Here is a 19,812-nt window from a genome sequence, read left to right on the forward strand (position 1 = left end):
TAGGCCCAAAGGGGAGCCATGGGTTCAAGTGAACCCTGCCCTGCCCCTTAAATTAAAACATATTTTATTTTGTTGGACTCAGGGACCGAGTCCAGAGTTCTAAGATGGCAGGCGTATTTTTTTCTTCAGGTTGCCACCAGCCAATCACAACACATGCCTGACATCTCCGATCCTTTGTGGTGGATCCAAGGTTTAACCATGATTTAAAATATGCATACATTTTGATCTTTAATTTCTCAAAAACAGACTTACGCCAGATAGGAAAGTAAGATCTGCTTTCGTGATTACCCCACTTTTTTCTGGTGTGTTAGAAGGCGACCTCAGAGGGGCCCGGAGGGGGCCCTGACTGTCCTGAGACCAACCCTCGAGGTATCGTAGCCGGGCACTGGCGGGAGACTCCTCAGGGGAGGAATCTCGTATCTAGGATCGTACACTCGTCACCACACGACAAAGAGACACCACACCGAGAGTTCTTAAGAGCAAATCTTTATCAGGTCGGAGTGGTAAGATCTTTATGATCAGCAAGGCAATATATATACAAGTAGAGCGCGGGCTCACAAAGTCTTGGAGGGGGGTTAGGAGGTAGCGGGACAGTCTTTGGGGGAATGGATCAAATGCAGGAGCGTATCCGGCGCACAGCTCACAATCCTCGAGCTGGGGGATACGCTTGTCGTCGTGGTGTCCGGCGGGACCAAGGGAGTCTGGGGGCGCTGCGAGATACTCAGCAGGCTCGAGTACAAGTTCGGAGGTCTTACGATCTTCAGGGAGCCGCGAGTCACTCAGCAGGGCTCAAGCACAAGTTCGGAGGTCTTACGTTCTTCAGGGAGCCGCGAGTCACTCAGCAGGGCTCAAGCACAAGTTCGGAGGTCTTACGATCTTCAGGGAGCCGCGAGTCACTCAGCAGGGCTCAAGCACAAGTTCGGAGGTCTTACGATCTTCAGGGAGCCGCGAGTCACTCAGCAGGGCTCAGGTGTTTCCAAGGCGAATCTGCCGGACAGTCCCAGGGCACCCCTTGTTATAGGGCGACTCCTCTTTGATGTCCGGAGTCTGTGCAGGCAGGGGTCTTGTCACCTGGGCGGAAGAATCGGGAGAGGCCATTGGCGTTGGCGTGGTCCGTACCAGGGCGATGTTCCACGGTGAAATCCATCCCCTGGAGGGAGATTGACCACCGCAGAAGCTTGGGGTTTTCTCCTTGCATCTGCATGAGCCATCGCAAGGGGCGATGGTCGGTCTGGACCCTGAAATGGGTGCCGAACAGGTAAGGGCGTAGTTTCTTGAGGGCCCAGACTACTGCGAACGCCTCGCGCTCGGTGGTACTCCATCTCTGTTCCCGGGGCAACAGCCATCGGCTGAGGAAGGCCACGGGCTGGTCCAGACCCTGGTCATTTACTTGGGAGAGGACGGCCCCGATGCCATGCTCGGAGGCATCAGTTTGTACCACAAACTCTTTGGAGTAGTCGGGGGCCTGGAGGACGGGGGCCGTACACATGGCCGTTTTCAGGGCATTGAACGCCTCTTGGCAGGCAGGGGACCACTGTACCTTCTTGGGCTGCTTCTTGGACGTGAGCCCCGTGAGGGGACCGACCAGGCTGCCGTAATTCTGGATGAATCTCCGATAGTAGCCCGTGAGGCCCAGAAAGGCTCGGACCTCTGTTTGGGTAGTGGGAGGTTCCCAGGCTAGGATGGCGTCGATTTTGGGCTGTAGAGGGGCGACCTGCCCGCTTCCGACCTGGTGCCCCAGGTAGGTTACCGAACCTTGCCCAATCTGGCATTTGCTGGCTTTCACGGTGAGGCCCGCCTGGCGTAGGGCGGTTAGCACCCTCCGGAGGTGTTGGAGGTGCTCGCTCCATTCGGAACTAAAAACTGCGATATCGTCGAGATATGCAGCGCTGAATTTTTCCAGCCCGGCCAGGACTCTATTTACCAGTCGCTGGAAGGTGGCCGGGGCATTTTTCATCCCGAAGGGCATTACGCGAAAGCGATAGTGCCCATCCGGGGTGGAGAAGGCGGACCGCTCCTTGGCTCCCTCTGTGAGCGCAATTTGCCAGTAGCCGCAGGTGAGATCGAAGGTGCTGAGGAACCGTGCAGCTCCGAGCCGGTCAATGAGCTCGTCGGCTCGGGGAATGGGGTGGGCATCGGCTCGGGTGACCTCATTGAGCCCCCGGTAGTCCACGCAAAAGCGGAGTTCCGGGGCGACCCCGGGGGCGGCTGCTTTTGGGACCAGGACCACGGGGCTGGCCCAGGGGCTGTCTGAGGGTTCGATCACGCCTAGGGTCAACATTTTCGAGACTTCGGCTTGGATACAGGACCGGACCCGATCGGGGACTCGGTAGGCTCGGTGTCTCACTGGTGGGCTGTCCCCGGTATCCACATCATGGACACACCAGTCGGTGACCTTGGGGACCAGGGAGAAAAGGTCCGGAAACTGCCCTAGGAGCTGGCGGCAATCCTCACATTGCTGGGGAGTGAGAGACGGGGAGAGGTTCACTCCTACTACGGAGCCGTCCTTCTCCTTGGTGCACAGAAGATCAGGGAGAGGATCCGACTCTTCTTCGGACCCGTCGTCAGTGGCCAGTAGGAGGCTCAGCTCTGTCCGCACAAAGTGGGGCTTGAGGCGGTTCACGTGGAGGACCCGGAGGGGGTCCCGGGGTGACTGGACGTCTACCAAGTACGTGACCGGGCTCTTTCGCTCAACTACTTTGAAGGGCCCGGTCCATTTATCCTGGAGAGCGCAGGGTTTCACGGGGGCCATGATCCACACCAGCTGGCCCGGCTGAAACTCGACTAGCGCGGCATTCTGGTCGTACCAGCGCTTCATCTCCTCCTGACTCGCCTCCAGATTGGCCTCTGCCATTTCCCGGAACCTCCTAGTCTGATTGCGGAGGGTCAGGACGTAACGGAACACGTCTCGGGGGGTGCCTCGGGGCGCCGCCTCCCACTCTTCTTTGACCAGGCTGAGGGCCCCCCTGACGGGGTGCCCGTAGAGTAGCTCGAAGGGGCTGAAACCCAAGGATTTCTGGGGAACTTCTCGGTATGCGAATAGGAGGCAGGGGAGCAGGAGGTCCCACTTACGCCGGAGGGGCTCTTCCAGGCCCGCGATCATCCCCTTCAGAGTCCGGTTAAACCGCTCTACCAGGCCGTTTCCTTGGGGGTGGTACGGGGTGGTGAACTTGTAGGACACCCCGCACTGTTGCCATAAGGACCTCATGTATCGGGAGATAAAGTTGGTACCACGATCGCTCACGACCTCGCGGGGAAAACCCATGCGGGAGAAGATCCCCATCAGCGCCCGGCCCACCACGGGGGCCCTGACGGTGCGCAGGGGGATGGCCTCAGGGTAACGAGTGGCATGGTCCACCAGGACAAGGATGAACCGGTGCCCCTGGGAAGTTGAGGGGTCCAGAGGTCCTACAATGTCGATCCCGACCCGCTCAAAAGGGGTACTGACGACAGGGAAGGGCTGGAGGGGAGCCTTGCGCTTCCCTCCACTCTTCCCACTGGCCTGGCACGTGGGCTTCTACATCCGCTTTCATTCTGGGCCAGTAGAAGTGAGTCACGAGGCAACTGTATGTTTTGTCCTGACCCAAGTGGCCTGCGAGGGGGACGTCGTGGGCCAAACCCAGGAGGAGGTCTTGGAAGCGTAGTGGTACCACCAGCACTCGGCCGGACCCTAGCTCCACCGACTTCTGTTCGCTGTACAGAAGGTCATTCTCCCAATAGACCGGGTGCGTCCCCGTCTGGTCGCCTGCGGCCTGGGCCTCTGCCTGTTGCCGGGGCCCGACCAGGGAGGGACAGGTAGCCTGCTCTCGGCAGAACTCCTCTCGGGAGGGGCCCCCTTCGTGGTGTCACTGTGCTAATTCGGGCAGATCGCCTAACTCGGTGTCTGGGGTGGAGTCGGAAGGCGGCGGTTCGTCACTGGCGAGCGACTCTTCCGGTGGGGGGATGTGGGGGCCCTCGGCCGGGACCATCCCATCTTCAGGGGTCGGGGCGTCGTCGACGTCCCTCAGGGGGGTCAGTCGAGCTGCCATGGATCGAGTGGTGGCGCACACCCACTCAGGGAGGCCCATCATCCCTAGGTGGGTCTTGCGCTCAACTTGGCGGAGGTTGGGACTTCGGGGGACTAGTCTGTGGCTCTCTCTGCCCTCCCTGGTTTCCCCCCCTCTCTGGCGGGGTGGTCCCTGACTGGCTCGGGGGTACTCTCCTACAGGGCCCCGGGAGACTCGGGTGTTGGTCCAGCGATCCGCCTTGACAGCCAGCTTTCTCGGGTCCGTGAGCTTGCTGTCGAGCAGATGCTGGCGTAGTTCCACAAAGCAGTTGGCAGCCAGGTGTTCCCATAACATAAGGTCAGTTAGTTCTTCCAGGGTGGTTACCTTGCTGCCCTTGATCCACCCATCGAAGGCACGGCTGAAGAAATTCACATATTCCACCCAGGTGGCACCCGGGATCTTCCGGCAGTCCCGGAACCGCTGGCGGTACATCTCCGGGGTGAGGCCGTACCTTGTGAGGAGGGCCGCTTTCATGTGTTCATATGAGGTCTGCATGGAGGTGGGTAGGTCGAGCAGGGTGTCTCTTCCTTCGCTCAGGAACCGCCCCCATAACCCAGCCCCCCAATCCTTCTGCGGGACCCGATGGGAGGTCATGGCGACCTCGTAGGCCCGAAACCACTGCTGATTGTCATCATTCTTGTAATATACCTTGACCACATCCTTGGGGATGTGGACCTTTTGTTCCGTCGGGGCGGCCGCCTCTCGGTTCCCCGGGGGCCGCGCTTCTTCGCTTCTTGCTTTCAGTTCTATTTCCTTCAAACTGCGTTCATGTTCTAGTTGAAGTCTCCTTCCCTCGTGTTCTCGTTGGAGTTTCTTCTCTTCCAGTTCTCCTTGCACTCGCAACTGTTCTACTGCTAGCTTTTTCTCGGCTAATTTCAACTCGCCCTCAATTTTGAGTTTGGCTAATTCGAGCTCGTGATGGCGACTTTTTTCTCTGTCTGCGAGTTCCTCCGGGGATAGGCCCCCGTCTGGTACGAAGCCTCGCACCTGGTTGCTGCTGCGTTCTCCTTGGGAGGGTCCTGCTTCGTCGTGGGGCTACACCGCTCCTTCTGGGCGGGGGGCTCCCGAATCCACCCAAGCTTTCAGTGCCTTTTGCATATCTTCTTTGGTGTTGAGACCAGTGGTAGCGATTCTGAGTTCCTTACAGAATTGCTTTAGTTCCCTGTGAGTGTACTCTTCCAGCTGTTCCACCTGGAACACGGTACTGGCGTCGTCTTCTACGAGAACCACGGCGTTTCCTTCTGCCATCTTTGTCGGTAGTGCGTCAGCCGTTCACGGTACGATCTCTAGATTATGGGCCCGAATCCCACCGCTGCCACCAATGTTAGAAGGCGACCTCAGAGGGGCCCGGAGGGGGCCCCGACTGTCCTGAGACCAACCCTCGAGGTATCGTAGCCGGGCACTGGCGGGAGACTCCTCAGGGGAGGAATCTCGTATCTAGGATCGTACACTCGGCACCACACGACAAAGAGACACCACACCGAGAGTTCTTAAGAGCAAATCTTTATCAGGTCGGAGTGGTAAGATCTTTATGATCAGCAAGGCAATATATATACAAGTAGAGCGCGGGCTCACAAAGTCTGGGAGGGGGGTTAGGAGGTAGTGGGACAGTCTTTGGGGGAATGGATCAAATGCAGGAGCGTATCCGGCGCACAGCTCACAATCCTCGAGCTGGGGGATACGCTTGTCTTCGTGGGGTCCGGCGGGACCAAGGGAGTCTGGGGGCGCTGCGAGATACTCAGCAGGCTCGAGTACAAGTTCGGAGGTCTTACGATCTTCAGGGAGCCGCGAGTCACTCAGCAGGGCTCAAGCACATGTTCGGAGGTCTTACGTTCTTCAGGGAGCCGCGAGTCACTCAGCAGGGCTCAAGCACAAGTTCGGAGGTCTTACGATCTTCAGGGAGCCGCGAGTCACTCAGCAGGGCTCAAGCACAAGTTCGGAGGTCTTACGATCTTCAGGGAGCCGCGAGTCACTCAGCAGGGCTCAGGTGTTTCCAAGGCGAATCTGCCGGACAGTCCCAGGGCACCCCTTGTTATAGGGCGACTCCTCTTTGATGTCCGGAGTCTGTGCAGGCAGGGGTCTTGTCACCTGGGGGTCGCTTGTTGGGGGTTTCCTGCCATTGTCCTTTGATCCTTTCAGGGCCGGGTCGGGAGGAGCCCCAGACACCCAGCAGGCGTGGAGCCAGCCCTCGGGGAGGCCGGCGGGTCGATCGAAACCCACCTTCCCAGGGAAGCGCAGAGGTGTGATGGAAACTGCTCCTCCCTTTCTCATCCCAAGGGGAGCGCGATGTCCTCCAGCCGGAGTGGCGCCTGTAGGCTAGGGTCGCGCTGGGGCCGGGCGGCCATCTTGGTGCATGAAGTGGGCACGCGGGCCCGGGGTGGCCGAAGGGGGAAGGCCTACGGACGGGGGAAGTCCGGGTCGGGTGTGTGTGTTCTGGTGGGAAGGATCGGCCAGGCCAGGGGCTCGGGGCTGGTGTGAGGTGCAGGGGTCAGGTCTGACTATGTTACGAGGGCCGGGTCTAACATGGTGTCAGCCTGTTTTCCACCTAGTCTGACTGGGATTCTACTCAGCTGCGGCGGATTTTCCCTTCCCACTTCAGACGTCTCTGGTTAAATGTCAGTAGGGGTCTCTGAGAAAGCACGACTGAACTACTCAGATTTGACCCCTAAATAAGAACTAAACCAAAGTTGGTGGCGCCATGTCGTGTAGTTCCTAAAGATACATAGGATCTGTGCGTTTAGACAACATAAACTAAGGGATTGGTGTCCAGACTGATCCAGACATCCCCAAGGAATGTTAGTCTTTAGACCAGCCAGCGCACAGTGCCACCATAAGCCCCCTAATCTTACCAAGGAGCGAGTAGTTTCTGGCAACAATCGAGAATGACATCATTTGATCCTTCAGGGATCGTGGAAACAGTGCACTACTTTTCACTCAGTTAATCGTACTCAGTCTCAGAGAGAAACTCCAAATAAACTATAGGGATGTTTGCTATAAGCATTTATTGAACCAGCGTCATTCGAGTATACAACACTTTTGCTGCGACAAGCATTAAACAGAAACAAATGTGTAAGATTACAAGCACCAACAGAGTGAATAAAAGATAGAATTCTACCATGGTGCTAAAATAGTGAATGGATGCAGGCACATAGATGCATGAGAGTAATCAAGCGTACTCCTACGATGCAAACCCTACCTAAGTGTACCTAAGTGTACCTAGCATATATGTGGGCGCAAAGCCAAGAATCCCCTAGGAAAGCGCCCACCCCATTACATGATGGGACAGAACAAAGGACTCTGTCTTGGCCTCGAGTTGGACACCCTACAAGGAATGTCAGACCATTGCGTGTTGTAGCTTCTGCAGGACGTGACCTCAGCTTCTAGTGTCAGCGTTGAAGCTTCTCCTCTGCCTTTATAGTGTAGGTATGGTTCTTTTATACCATAAAGATAGCCTCGGGGTTCCTTACACATTCGATATGTTGTGAGTACGATTATGCAAATGATCCTAGAACAATACCTGCGATTATACAAAGCAGTTCTTTCGCCCTAGTATGAAGATGGCCATGAGTTTTACGCAGAATATGTTTATGCTGTTACATACGTCATGTACAGGGACTTTTTTAAGACTCCTCACGCATAATAAATGAGGATAGTTTCCAGGACACTGATCAACATTTATTCAGCACATAACTGGGTAAAAGGTCAGTGCTCGAACCGTTATGCAGAGCAAGGTAGAACAAATGTAGGTAAAAGGTCGTATAGCTACCTAGGCATAGATGGGGTACATATAAGCACTAAAAATGTTTTATTGGTTCACTGTTCTTTCTTATTGCTTGGCACAAAAGACTTGTATTCCTCAAAACATTGATGTTGTCTACACTACTGTGCATCCCATATCCTTTTTTCCCTTCACCTGCTGACGCTTGTAGCAGTAGTAGTGGCACCTTTAATACCGCAAAGTGCTCTAATACCTCAATTGCCTGTGATGGTACCACTAATATTACAATGTGTCCCTCTAAGTCATGCCGTCATCGTAGGGATGCCCCGGTAGACAAGCAACATAGTGCCCATGACTCTCTCCAAGACAACATGTGATATAGCCAGATGACCACAGCAGGGAGACAGAAAACTAATGGATCCTATTAGGTGTGCTCATACATTCCCCAGCTGTAGGCGCAGATAGACTGATTTTCCCTGGGAAAGTACCACCACGCACTGCAGAATGTCTCCTATGCCTGTTCCTCTGCAGAATACGGGGGCAAGTTCAGATTATTGAGGCCAACATCTCTGAAGTGTTCATAAAGACCACCGTATGGGACCACAACCCAATAATGCATGAGGTTATCACTAACAATGCCAGATTAGAAAGGGAGGTAACAAAGATGCTCAAGATAGGAGTTCCTGATTTAGACCTTAGGGCAGCCTTTGTTAGGAAGAATGAGTAAATGATAACAAGATCATCCTCAACACACTGTAATGACTGCATCCCCCGCGACCTACCATGCCCATGACAAAATAGATCTGCTCTATGTCTGTTAGCATGAATTACGTCCATGACAAATGGGGTGCCCCAGGCTACTTGAGGTGTAGAGCAGCGTCCATCGGTTCCCCTTGGGAAAACTGAGATTATGAATATGGGATCGACTGGGAGGTTGAGGATGAGTGTCACCAACCTTGGTCTCTGGAGGGAGGGAGGTGCACTTGGAGTAGGGAGAGAATGTCTTAAAAGCTTTCACACAAAAGTCACCTCCTCTCTGTTTTTTAGGAAATGGTGCAGTACCTGTTGGGCACAACTCTGGATGTAACAGCACCATTTACAATACGGACATGCAATATGGCACCTCCAACCTAATGGAAGAAGAAGAAAGAAGGTTAGGGAAGTCTTCTGAGCTGTGTAAATACTACAAAGAAAGGAATGTTGTAAAGAACTTTCTAAGGTTTCAAGAGTTACGCACAAACTTTGTCAATCGTGGAGGAGGAAAGCGCCTTTGCGTGAAAAGAGACTATGTGGGCTATTCCTGTTCTTGAACAGTGATTCGGGATACTCTAAAATGGAGTCTTGAAATTCGAACCGTAGGCACACTCATTTGTTTTTAAATTGTTTGGGGGGGGGAGTTTTATGTAGCACGAACTAGACCCAAAGGTATCGGGCGCTTTACATGAGCACCAGTTGCGTTACAAACAGACACATACATTTTTTGTTTGTTCGGCACAGGGAGATTAAATGATTTGCCCAGAATCACAGGATGTTGAGCGTCCCTGCCAAGACTCAAACCCTGTTCCCCAGCTTCGAGGTTGACCACCCAAGCCGTTAGGCCACAACCTCTCCCCAATATTGTGGTGATTGTAGTAATAGCTGTAGTCATTATAGAGTCAGTTTTGAGATCACCCGAAAGCGGAGACCATGGGGTGGAGGTACATGAGACAATCACAGCCACTTCTACAACCTTAAGGGAGGGTACACTAGGATCTGAGAAAGGCTTAATAGAGCAAACAAGTCACTTCCTTCATGTAGATCAGTCTAAGGGAGATAATACATTAAATGCCTATGTTAGGTTGCTGTATGAGTACGTGGACACAATGGAAGTTAGTGATTTTTATGTGTGCATGCAATTACCAACATCAGTTGAAGAGGGAATCACTTACTATCATTTGCGCTTGACTTACGGTATCAGTTGTAGTTTACTCCTTAGTATATTCTATGGAAAGGGTCATTATGAGTACTACTCCTATTATGATTCGGTGCTTTCAGAAATACCTGTATATAAACATTTGAATAAATACGATGCCCAAAACAGAGAAGAATGGAAGAATATTTTGCACCAATTTTAACATTAGAACCTGCTTATGCGCAAAGACATTGCTTAACTTGCATACTAACAGATATAGAAAACACATTTATAGAGAGGAGAGGTTGTGGAAGACATCTTTGGAGTAATAATACCTAGTTTGGGAGTAGTACTTAATGATATCAAGCTTAGAAGACTGTCTACCATAGCGGATAAGTTATCTGTTAATACAGCTCATTCTTTGCTACTCATTAATGGAGAGATGGTCTTGATAAGGTCTCTATTCTGCATTTCCATCACCTTGCATTAGCTGTTCTATGTGCTAAAGAGGGCGGAGTCTATCGGATGCTAAAGGTTCAACAGTGTTGTACTTATATCCCTGGCAATAGTAAAGCTGTGAAGGGATATATTAGTAATATCACTGATATACATTGTGAAATACAGGATTTGGCAGATGAAGAGTATTTTGGGATAAGATTGGAAAAGGATTTAGCGCAATTAGATGGTGGTTTACAGATCTGGGAAATGAAATCCTTCTGAAATGGGTGCGTAGGTTTGGTTTGGGCTGCTTCCATTGTATTTCTATACCCTCGTGTTGAGGTGTGTCTATGCTCAGTTATTTCAGGCTTTGTAATAAATTCAACTAACCTTCCTCATTTGTCCTTTGGTTATGAATTGGGAAGTTGAAATTCTAAATTGATTGTGCATTAATTATTTTCTCCCCTTCACACTTTAATGCTGCTAAAACGACCCTTTGGAGTGTCTCTAGAAAAGTTCCAGAGCTAATCGAAATGCCGCTTTCAGTTGAACAGAATCCTCACCAGGAAATATGTTTTCTACCAGCAGAGTAGGACAGCGGACCATAATAGGAGGGACCAAAGCTCTACCACCCCCCACACAATGCTGGTTGTAGGAGAAGCCCTACTTGGTACCCTTGAGGTGGAGCCAGTTTAGGCAGATTGAAGAACCAGCGTTGGAGGGGGTGTGGCCTCTACACATCGCAGAAGTGAGGTGGTGAGACATTGCCACACAGTATTAGGCCTTGTTCCTATGCCAAGATTGAAGAACCAGTGTTGGAGGGGACGTGGCCTCTACACATTGCAGAAGAGAGGTGGTGAGGCATTACCACACAGTATTAGGCCTTGTTCCTATGCCATAGCATAACCTCCAGCACTGCCTTGGAGTCCCAAACGTTTACCCCAATTTAGCCGGTGTGAGTTAACATAGCAGCAGGATTTTATTTGAGTTTTCCTTGTGTATGGAACATATTGAAGACTTTCTGGCCCTTCTCCATGTAAATATCACCTCCCTGCCGATATCTCTTCACTGAGTTGTCCTTCCATTTAGTCTCATACTTAAGACTGAGGTTCATGTGTTAGCTTTGTAAGGTTGTACGATTTACCTTTCTTCATCAGCTGAACATTAGTGATGATTCTATTTAAGTTTTGTCTTTCCTGCCTCTTTCCCTGCTTGCTTCTGATCCCGCCCAATATTGTGATTGAAACAATTGTTAATTGCCCTTTGGGGATACATCGCAGGTCTCTATTCCTATGTCTGAGCCGGGCGATTCCCATTCTGTCTTTAATACAGCCATTGTGCTTAGTTCCAGTGGCTTCTTCTATCTTTAGTGATCTCTGTTAGAGAGCCTTGGTCCAATCTCTGCCCATGCTAGACCTCTGTGCTCGACTATTCTCAGAGTCCTGCCTGTCCCAAAGATTGGTAAAGCCCATTAGCGAGGTTGGTCTCTTTCTGCCAGGATGCTTATTGGTTGAAATCTCTACCTTCTGATCTGTGGGGCCACAGCACCCAACACTTAGCCTTCCACATACAACGGAAAACCTGATTGCTCTCTGTACAACCCTTGACTTTGCCTGGATGGGAGTTTGGAGGGGTCCCCAGGCACTGCCTGAGCTACAGCACACTCTCACTGATGTTTGCCTGATTTACAAATTCACTAAATAATAAAAGAAAATGCATAGGTACATTAAAGAAAAACATAACAAGTTGCCAAGAACAATGGCACAAAAAACCCAACCAAGAAGACATCAAAATTACAAATTATGTAAACAGGAGGTACACTGAATTAAAAAGATAAAAAGTCACAAAGGGAGCTTGAGGCTTCTGTACTCCAGGAGCCTACCTACTCAGTAGGGTGTTACAGTAATGCTTTCTGCCACCGACAAAGACTGCGCCTCTTAGTCTCATGAGCAGAGCCTCCCTTAGCTGGCCCTGCAGCAGGGAATAGCTTAATTCCAAGATGGCAGTCATGTGTGTGTCTGCCTGGACATACCTAGTGACATATGTACCACACATGCTTCTTGACCATACATGCCAACAAATCCGATTCAAGGGCATATTATCAAGCACGGAGTTGAAATTATCGCCGCTTTAGCGACAGAAAACTGCAGCTAAAGCGGCGATAATGGGCTTGATAATATGCCGCAGAGAATTCCCATAGAAGCTCATGTTGACACCAGAACATGGGCTTCTATGGGAATTCTCAAGCCCATTATCGCCGCTTTAGCGGCAGTTTTCTGCCGCTAAAGCGGCGATAATTCTAACGCCGTTTCTTGATAATATGCCCCTCAGACGGGAGACTACCAATTTTTGAACCCAAAAAAGGCCTTTATTATGGCTGGCTCCCGCATGAGATTGCCTTTGCTTTAGTAGAAGTCGATGGTGGAAATACATTCTACCAATGTATTTATTTTTTTACGTCGAGCCTACATCGCTTGTGCTGCAGGACGATCTATTGTATGTACTTTGTGGGGTATGACTCCTCCCACACTTTGGATTGACTATTGTCTGTGTCACTCAAAAATGATATCCTTCAAATGGCTAATGAATGATTGACAGAGCATTTGTAAAGCGCACTGCACTCAGGGAAGAGTGTCCTGGCGCTGAAAGACTCAATCAGACCAGCTGCTGCCCCAACTGGCGGAAAGACCCGGGTTTAGTTCTGGAAAAGCCAGGTTTTGAGCATTTTCCTAAATGTGGATACATCGGACAACTGTGTGAGTGTCAGAGGTAAGAGGTTCCAGGCACGTGCACCCTGCACCTGGTAGTAGCGGCTGCCTCTGCGGACGCAGCAGAGCTTAGGAATGGAAGCCAGATGAAGTGTAGAAGACCTCAGGGTTCTAGGAGGCACATAATGTGTGACTCTCCTTCTGAGGTACTGAGCACCAGTTCCCTGCAAGGCCTTGAAGACGAGAACTAAGGCCTTAAAACAAATTCTCTTACTGGAAGCCAATGTAAGGCCCTCAGCTGAGGTGAAATATGGGTCCTGGGTTTGAGCAGGAGGACCGCCTGTGCGGTCGCATTCTGAACCACCTGTAAGCAGTTAAGCAAGTATTCGGGAAGGCCTAGGTACAAGACGTTGACATAGTCCTGTCTGGAAACAAATCAGAGCTTGGACAACGGTCTTCCTGTGATCAAGAGGCAGGAGGGGGAGGAATTTCCTAAGCATCCGTAGGAGGCCAAAACAGGAGCCAGCGACTGACTGGACCTGAGCTTTCATTGACAAGGCACTATCCATCTTGATGCCCAGATTTTTGACTGTGCTAACAGAGGAGAGGGTCGGTGACATATCTGATGGCCACCACCGTTTCCACTCATCCGTGGGTGGGGAGCCGAAAAAGATGACCTCAGATTTCTCGGGGTTGCATTTAAGCTGATTCAACCTCAGCCAGGAACAAACCTTTGAAAGACATAGGTTGATCTTTTCACCTCCACAGTCCGCTCCCTTGTCGCAGGTGAACAGAAGCTGCGTGTCATCTGCGTAAGAGATAACTTTGGCGCTGCACGCTTCTGCCAGAGGAGCCAGGGGAGGCATGCAAAGGCTGAAAAGAGTGGGACTCAGTATCGAGACCCGAGGGACTCCCACCTTCAGGACGGGTATAGGAGCAGCGAAAGGGGGAATCCAAACTTCCTGGCATCTATCCTCCAGGAAGGAGAAGAACCACTTCAGAACCGTGCCGCCTAGACCACAGTCCTATCACGAGTCTATCATGCAGCACGGTATCGACAGCTGCAGAGAGGGCCAACAAACTAAGCATGGATTTCCCCCCTTGTCAAGCTTCTCCTTGACACACTCAGAGACTTCAAAAAGAGCTGTCTCCGTGCTATAACTGGATCTAAAACCCGACTGGCTCTGCTGGAGGAGATTCTCGCGAGAGCTTTTATAAACAGGGGATTTGGAAGTGCAAACTAGTGCTTTCAGGCCGCCAACTAAAGTGCATGTGCGCCGGGCGCGCGCACCATTTGTCAGCCTGCGTGATCATTTTGCGGCCGCTTTGATGTTCTTAGTGAGCCGCGCGGCCACTGAGAACATCAAAGCGGCCACGAAAGTGCTCACCATTGGCCACCCCCTCCCTTATCCCACTTCCTGCTTATTTTTACTTGGTGTTGGCACTTTATTTTGGGATACAGCGCAATGTAAACTAGCGTATGCTTTCCGTGCGTGTTCCAGACGCACTTCTCTCAGCCTCCGAGACACAGCAAGAGGATCGATCATCTGCTTGTTTTTTTATTTACACGTTCCTGGGCTCTCGGCCACTTAGTCACTGTCTGCCCGTGTTCTCAGCATTTTAATAAGCTGTATTTTCTTGTAACGCGCTGGCATTGCAAACCGTACTATCACGATTGGAGTCTTGCAATTACAACAAAATTTTACAGCATATTTAAACGGGTTGTGTTTCTAGCATTCGTTGTATACTTTACTTTTGTCAACTACGGGATAGTATTTGCAGTTCGATCTAATGTAGTTTCGCTTTCCTTAGACGTCAGTACCATTTGCCAACTCGCGGGTAGCTGCAACATAAGGCGGGGCTTTGCTCGCGGGATCGTACAGTGATTGTCGGGGCACAAATCCCACTCCCCTCCCCCCTCCCTCCGTCCCCAGCCCATCCACGCACTTCACACAGCCCTGCAAGCATGCTACACGGATCCAGTCTTATGCTGCAAGAGGTGGCATAGCCATTTGGGAGGGATGGGGCGGCCTCGTGCGACAGAAGAGTTTTTGGGGCGGTGCCCTCCCCCCACAATCATCTGCCGTCTCGGGTGGCAACAAGCCCCCTCCCCCTCGCCTCAGAAAATGCTCTCCAGGCCCCCCCCCCCCTTCACTGGGGGCAAAGGCAGAGTCCGCCACAGCAGCCCAAAGGGCTAGTTACAGCAATGGCTGCAAGGATGCCACACGGGTCCCGTCCTATGTAAATTAGCGGTTCACAATGAAGGTTCTCTGGCAGTCTTGTGGCATACGTTAAACGTACTCCCCAAGCGTAAAAAAATCTACACAAATCTTAGCGCCAAGAAACCGTTGGTGAAGATGTGCTTTATACATTTTTTTAACATAACATAATTACTTTTATATATGTAAAATTATGAAATGCACAGATTAAATTAGAACGGAACTGTAAACTAAGATTATAAAGCAAACTGGCGGAGGAGGAAATAAAGTATCACTCCCAGGGTCACAAGGTCAAGCAGCAGAGCGCACAAAACTGCAGATTCCCCATAAAATGACACTGAAGCCTAGACAGGACTGCTGCCCTCCATCTCTTAGAGCATGCTGATGTTTGTCGCGAGGAGTTGAGTTGTTGGTCTGGTTCTGTTGTCTCTTCCTCGGCTGCATAGTTCTGTCCGTGAATATTAAGGGTGCATCTGGCACTCCTGAATTGTGCTAGCTGGAGGTATGCACACTGCTCACCAAAGTGACCTCCCTGCCCATCAGTGGCAGCTCCCCTCACTGTCCAGAAGGGCCAGCTCTGTGCCCTGCTCATTCTGCCCATCACTGCCAGGCAGTCCCAACTCGTGACCCGCCCACTGGGTCATGCCCTGAACCACACTTCCCACAAGTCAGCTGTTCCTACCCCGCCAGCACTTGCATGGGCAGGCCACGATTATCCATGGTGTCTGTCTGGTAGCCCATGAGTATGTGAGGGCAGACTGTCCTCAGCCAGTGCCTACTTCTGACATGTACAGCGCTCCTCTGCCCGCAGGTCTAGTTTGCGCTTTATAAAACTGTAAAACAATAATAATATTAACTATTTTAACAACAGATAAACATGACCTGTGCCCGCTGGGAAAACAGGCCACAATATTCTGGTTAATCCTGGCAGGCTGCCCACATGCTTGTCCGAGGGTGTGAACTAAAGTTCTCTGACAGAAGTCTTAACTCCGATAAGACCTTGGCAGCCTTCCGGAGAGTGAACGGTGCATAAACCTCACAAGGACAATTAAGAAGAACCCGATGTTGAGGTTGCAGTGGAAAGAAGCGTACAGTCCTTCACTCAAAGGCTTATGCATACTCTTTCTAAGTGTGACCCATGGTGGAGGGACAACAGCCCCCTCTATCAAGGCTGTGCGTGAGCTTACGATGGGGGCTACAAGAGACGTATCTTTATTTTATTACGGTGGCAAGAGCATACCTATTGCATAAGTAAAAAAAGAATGGCATTTATAATACCAAGAGCTCCAAAACACCTAAATGCGAGACCTATTGCATTTCCAATGCTTGTTTTCAGCGTAGTCGGAAATCCCTGAGTTGACGTTTTCGCCAAAGGCTGGTGCCTGTCCCACCTTTACTCACAAGTTAATGCCCATGGAGCTGGCTGCGGGAGCCAGCAGCGGCGCGCACAGTGGTGGGACACACGCTTTGCTCTGACCGCTCTTCTCCCCATGTGTATGTATTTGTCTGGCCGGAAGGAGTCGCTGTTGGGTTCTGGCCGTAGCATCATTTTGTGTTTTAAACCTCTCCAAAAACGCGTCCTCGCATTGGGAGACGCTGCACCCTACCAGTTTGCTTAACTTGAAGCAGCTTATATTGTATATAGCCCAGTTTCACCGGTCACAGGCCTGAGACCTTCCGAAAGCGGCCCCTTTTTATTCCACTAATTACATCACAAAAAAGAAGGGAACAAACTCCCCTCACTCAGTAACTTCCCCGGCTCCAGCCTTCCCACAGAGAACTCACCTGCAGCAGATCACACGGCGCGCTCACTTCACACAGCTCTTCGTGCGTTGAAAATAACTCGCCTGTTGGTGTTTGGCATCCAGGACTTGTGTGGTCGTCCCCACCATTAGCAGTGACGTCAGAAGTGCTTCGCCCCGTGGGGATGGTCAAACGGGGCAGCCCCTGTACACCCTCCAAGCACCCCCACCCGAAGCGATGGTGAGAGGTTGCAGGACGGATGGGGGGGGGGGGCGCGAGGGGCCCTTTCGTCTCCCTGGTTGCACAATAAATGTGCCCCCCCTGCTCTGTGGTGCAGCTCCTCTCAAGACAGGAAGGGGTTGGCAGCATCTTGTAGACATGTGCTCAGTAACTTCCTCTCCCCCCAGCCCCCACCTCATGCTTCCTCTAGTCATCTCCGCTCCCACCCTCTGATCCACCCCCCGCCCCCTCCTTGTGGTCTGTGGTGCAGCCTCCTGTAGGGACGTGTGAAGTGCCTTCCTGCCCTGAACACACCCCACACCCCCTGCTTGCCCCCCCTGTCCTGGCTGCACCTCTCGAACTGCAGCACAGCTCTCCCCTCCCCCGCTCCCCTGCTTGCACCCCCTGCTCTGGCTTCACCCCTCGGACTGCAGTACAGCCCTCCTCTCCATTCCCGCCCCCCCCTGCTTGCCCCCTGTCCTGGCTGCACCCCTCCATTCCTGTAGCGATTCCCTTGCCCTGACAAGCCTCTTTCATGCCCCCTTCAGACTCTCCCCCCCCCCCCCCCTGTCACCAAATCTCTGGTGCCGATAATACGCTTCTTTCCCCGCCCCCAGGGCCTCCCTCTTAGCACAATCCATGGAAACCCTTCTCTCCCCCAACAAAATATTCCTCTTGTATAGCGCTCCAACACCTTTGGGTAATGTCAGCGCTATATGATTGTGCATGAATGAATGCATACAAAAATCAACGTTGCTGTTTTTTGCCTTATGGCCCAAAGGCTTTTTCCTGCTCAGTCTCCCGCCGAGCCTGGGATGTCCCTGCTGATAGGGTCTGGGCCCTGGGGCAGCTGTCAAGGGTAAGCTGGCCTCCCATCCACCGAGGCTCCCCAGGACCTGTCTGTCTACTGAGGCTTCCCCGGCTTGCCCATCCAGCAAAGCTCACCATGGCCTGCCCATCTACCAAGGCTCACCTGGCCTGCCCAACCATCGAAGCTCATCACGGACTGCCCATCCATCGAGGCTCCCCGTCCTGTCCGTCCACCGAGGTTCACCATGGCTTTCCCATACACTGACGCTCACCTGGCCTGCCTGTCCACTGAGAATACCCAATGCTTGCTTGTCCACCCAAGCTCCCCATGGCCTGCCTGTCCAATGAGGTTCACCAACCGAGCCTTTCCTAACCTGCCTGTCCATGAGGCTCCCCATGTCCTGCCGGTCCACGAGGCTCACCATGGCCTGCCCGTACACCGAGGCTCACCATGTCCTACCCGTCCAGCGAGGCTCCCAATAACATGCCCGTCCACCGGGGCTCCCCATGGCCTGCCCGCCCACAGAGGCTTACCATGTCCTACCCGTCCACCGAGGCTCTCCCAGCCTGCCGGCCCATCGAGGCTCAACATGGCCTGCCCTTCGACCGAGGTTTCCCCGGCCTGTCTGTTCACCAAGGCTCCCCTGGCCTGCCCGTCCAACCAGGCTCACCATGGCCTGCCCGTCCACCAAGGCTCACCATGGCCTGGCTGTCCACTAAAGCTCACCAAGGTATGCCTACCCATCGAGGCTCAGCTGGTGAGCCTGTCCACTGAATCTCCCTAGTGCCTGCCCATCCACAGAGGCTCCCCATGGCCTACCCATCCACCGAGAATCCCCAACGCTTGCCTGTCCACCCAAGCTCCCCATGGCCTGCCTGTCCACCGAGGCTCTCCCGGTCTGTCTGTCCTCCGAGACTCACCATGACCTGACCAACCACCGAGGCTCCCCATGGCCTGCCCACCCACAGCGGCTTTCCTGGCCTTCCTGTCCTCCGAGGCTCTCCAGGCCTGCCCATTCAATGAAGCTCGCCATGACCTGTCTGTCCACCGAGGCCTCCCTGACCTGCCCGCCCACGAGGCTGTCCTGGCTTGCCTGTCCACCCGGGCTCCCCCGGTCTGCCTGTCCACTAAGGTTCTCCATGGCCTGCCTGTCCACCGAGGCTCACCATGGCCTGCCCGTCAACCAAGGGTCCCCCCTGTCTGCCCATTTACTGAGGATCCCCCGGCCTGCCCGTCCATCGAGGCTCATCATGGCCTGCCTGTACACCGAGGCTCACCATGGCTTACCCGCCCACCAATGCTAACCTGGCATGCCCATCCACTGAGGCTCTCTCGGGTTGCCCATCTACTGAGGCTCCCCATGGCCTGCCCATCCACCGAGGCTCTCCATGGCCTGTCTGTCCACTGAGGCTTTCCCGGCTTGCCCGTCCACTGAAGCTCACTATGGCCTGCACATCCAGCAAAGCACACCTGGCCTGCCCAACCATCGAAGCTCATCACGGCCTGCCCATCTACTGAGGCTCCCCATGGCCTGCCCGTCCACCGAGGCTCCCCATGACCTGCCCATCCACCTAGACTCCCCATGACCTGCCTGTCCACTGAGGCTCCCCATCCTGCCCGTCCACCGAGGCTCACCATGGCTTTCCCATACACTGAGGCTCACCTGGCCTGCCTGACCACCGAGGCTCCCCATTGCCTGGGTGTCCACTAAAGCTCACGAAGGTATGCCCTTCCACCGAGAATCACGTGGCCAGTCTGTCCACTGAGTCTCCCCATTGCCTGCCCGTCCACCGAGGCTCCCCATGGCTTACCCATCCACTGAGACTTCCGCGGCCTGCCTGTCCACCGAGAATCCCCTATGCTTGCCTGTCCATCCAAGCTCCCCATGGCCTGCCTGTCCAAAAAAGTTCACCATGGCCTGCCTGTCAACCGAGGCTTCCTGGCCTGCCTGTCCACCTAGACTCCCCATGGCGTGCCTGTCCACTGAGCTCCCCCGGCCTGCCCATCAACCGAGGCTTC

At 52.9% G+C, this 19,812-nt stretch overlaps 1 protein-coding gene across 1 annotated transcript in view; it reads right to left on the minus strand.

The window, feature by feature from the left end:
- LOC146822448 (uncharacterized) overlaps nucleotides 1–17,151 on the minus strand; it is a 126,793-nt gene extending 109,642 nt beyond the window's left edge. Inside the window, 1 exon segment of the mRNA XM_085613555.1 lies at nucleotides 16,806–17,151. The gene's annotated coding sequence lies outside the window, so the exon portion shown is untranslated.
- Nucleotides 17,152–19,812: the final 2,661 nt, after the last annotated feature.

Source organism: Triturus cristatus, chromosome 6 (genome assembly GCF_964204655.1).
Source record: "Triturus cristatus chromosome 6, aTriCri1.1, whole genome shotgun sequence".
NCBI classification, from domain to species: Eukaryota; Metazoa; Chordata; class Amphibia; order Caudata; family Salamandridae; genus Triturus; species Triturus cristatus.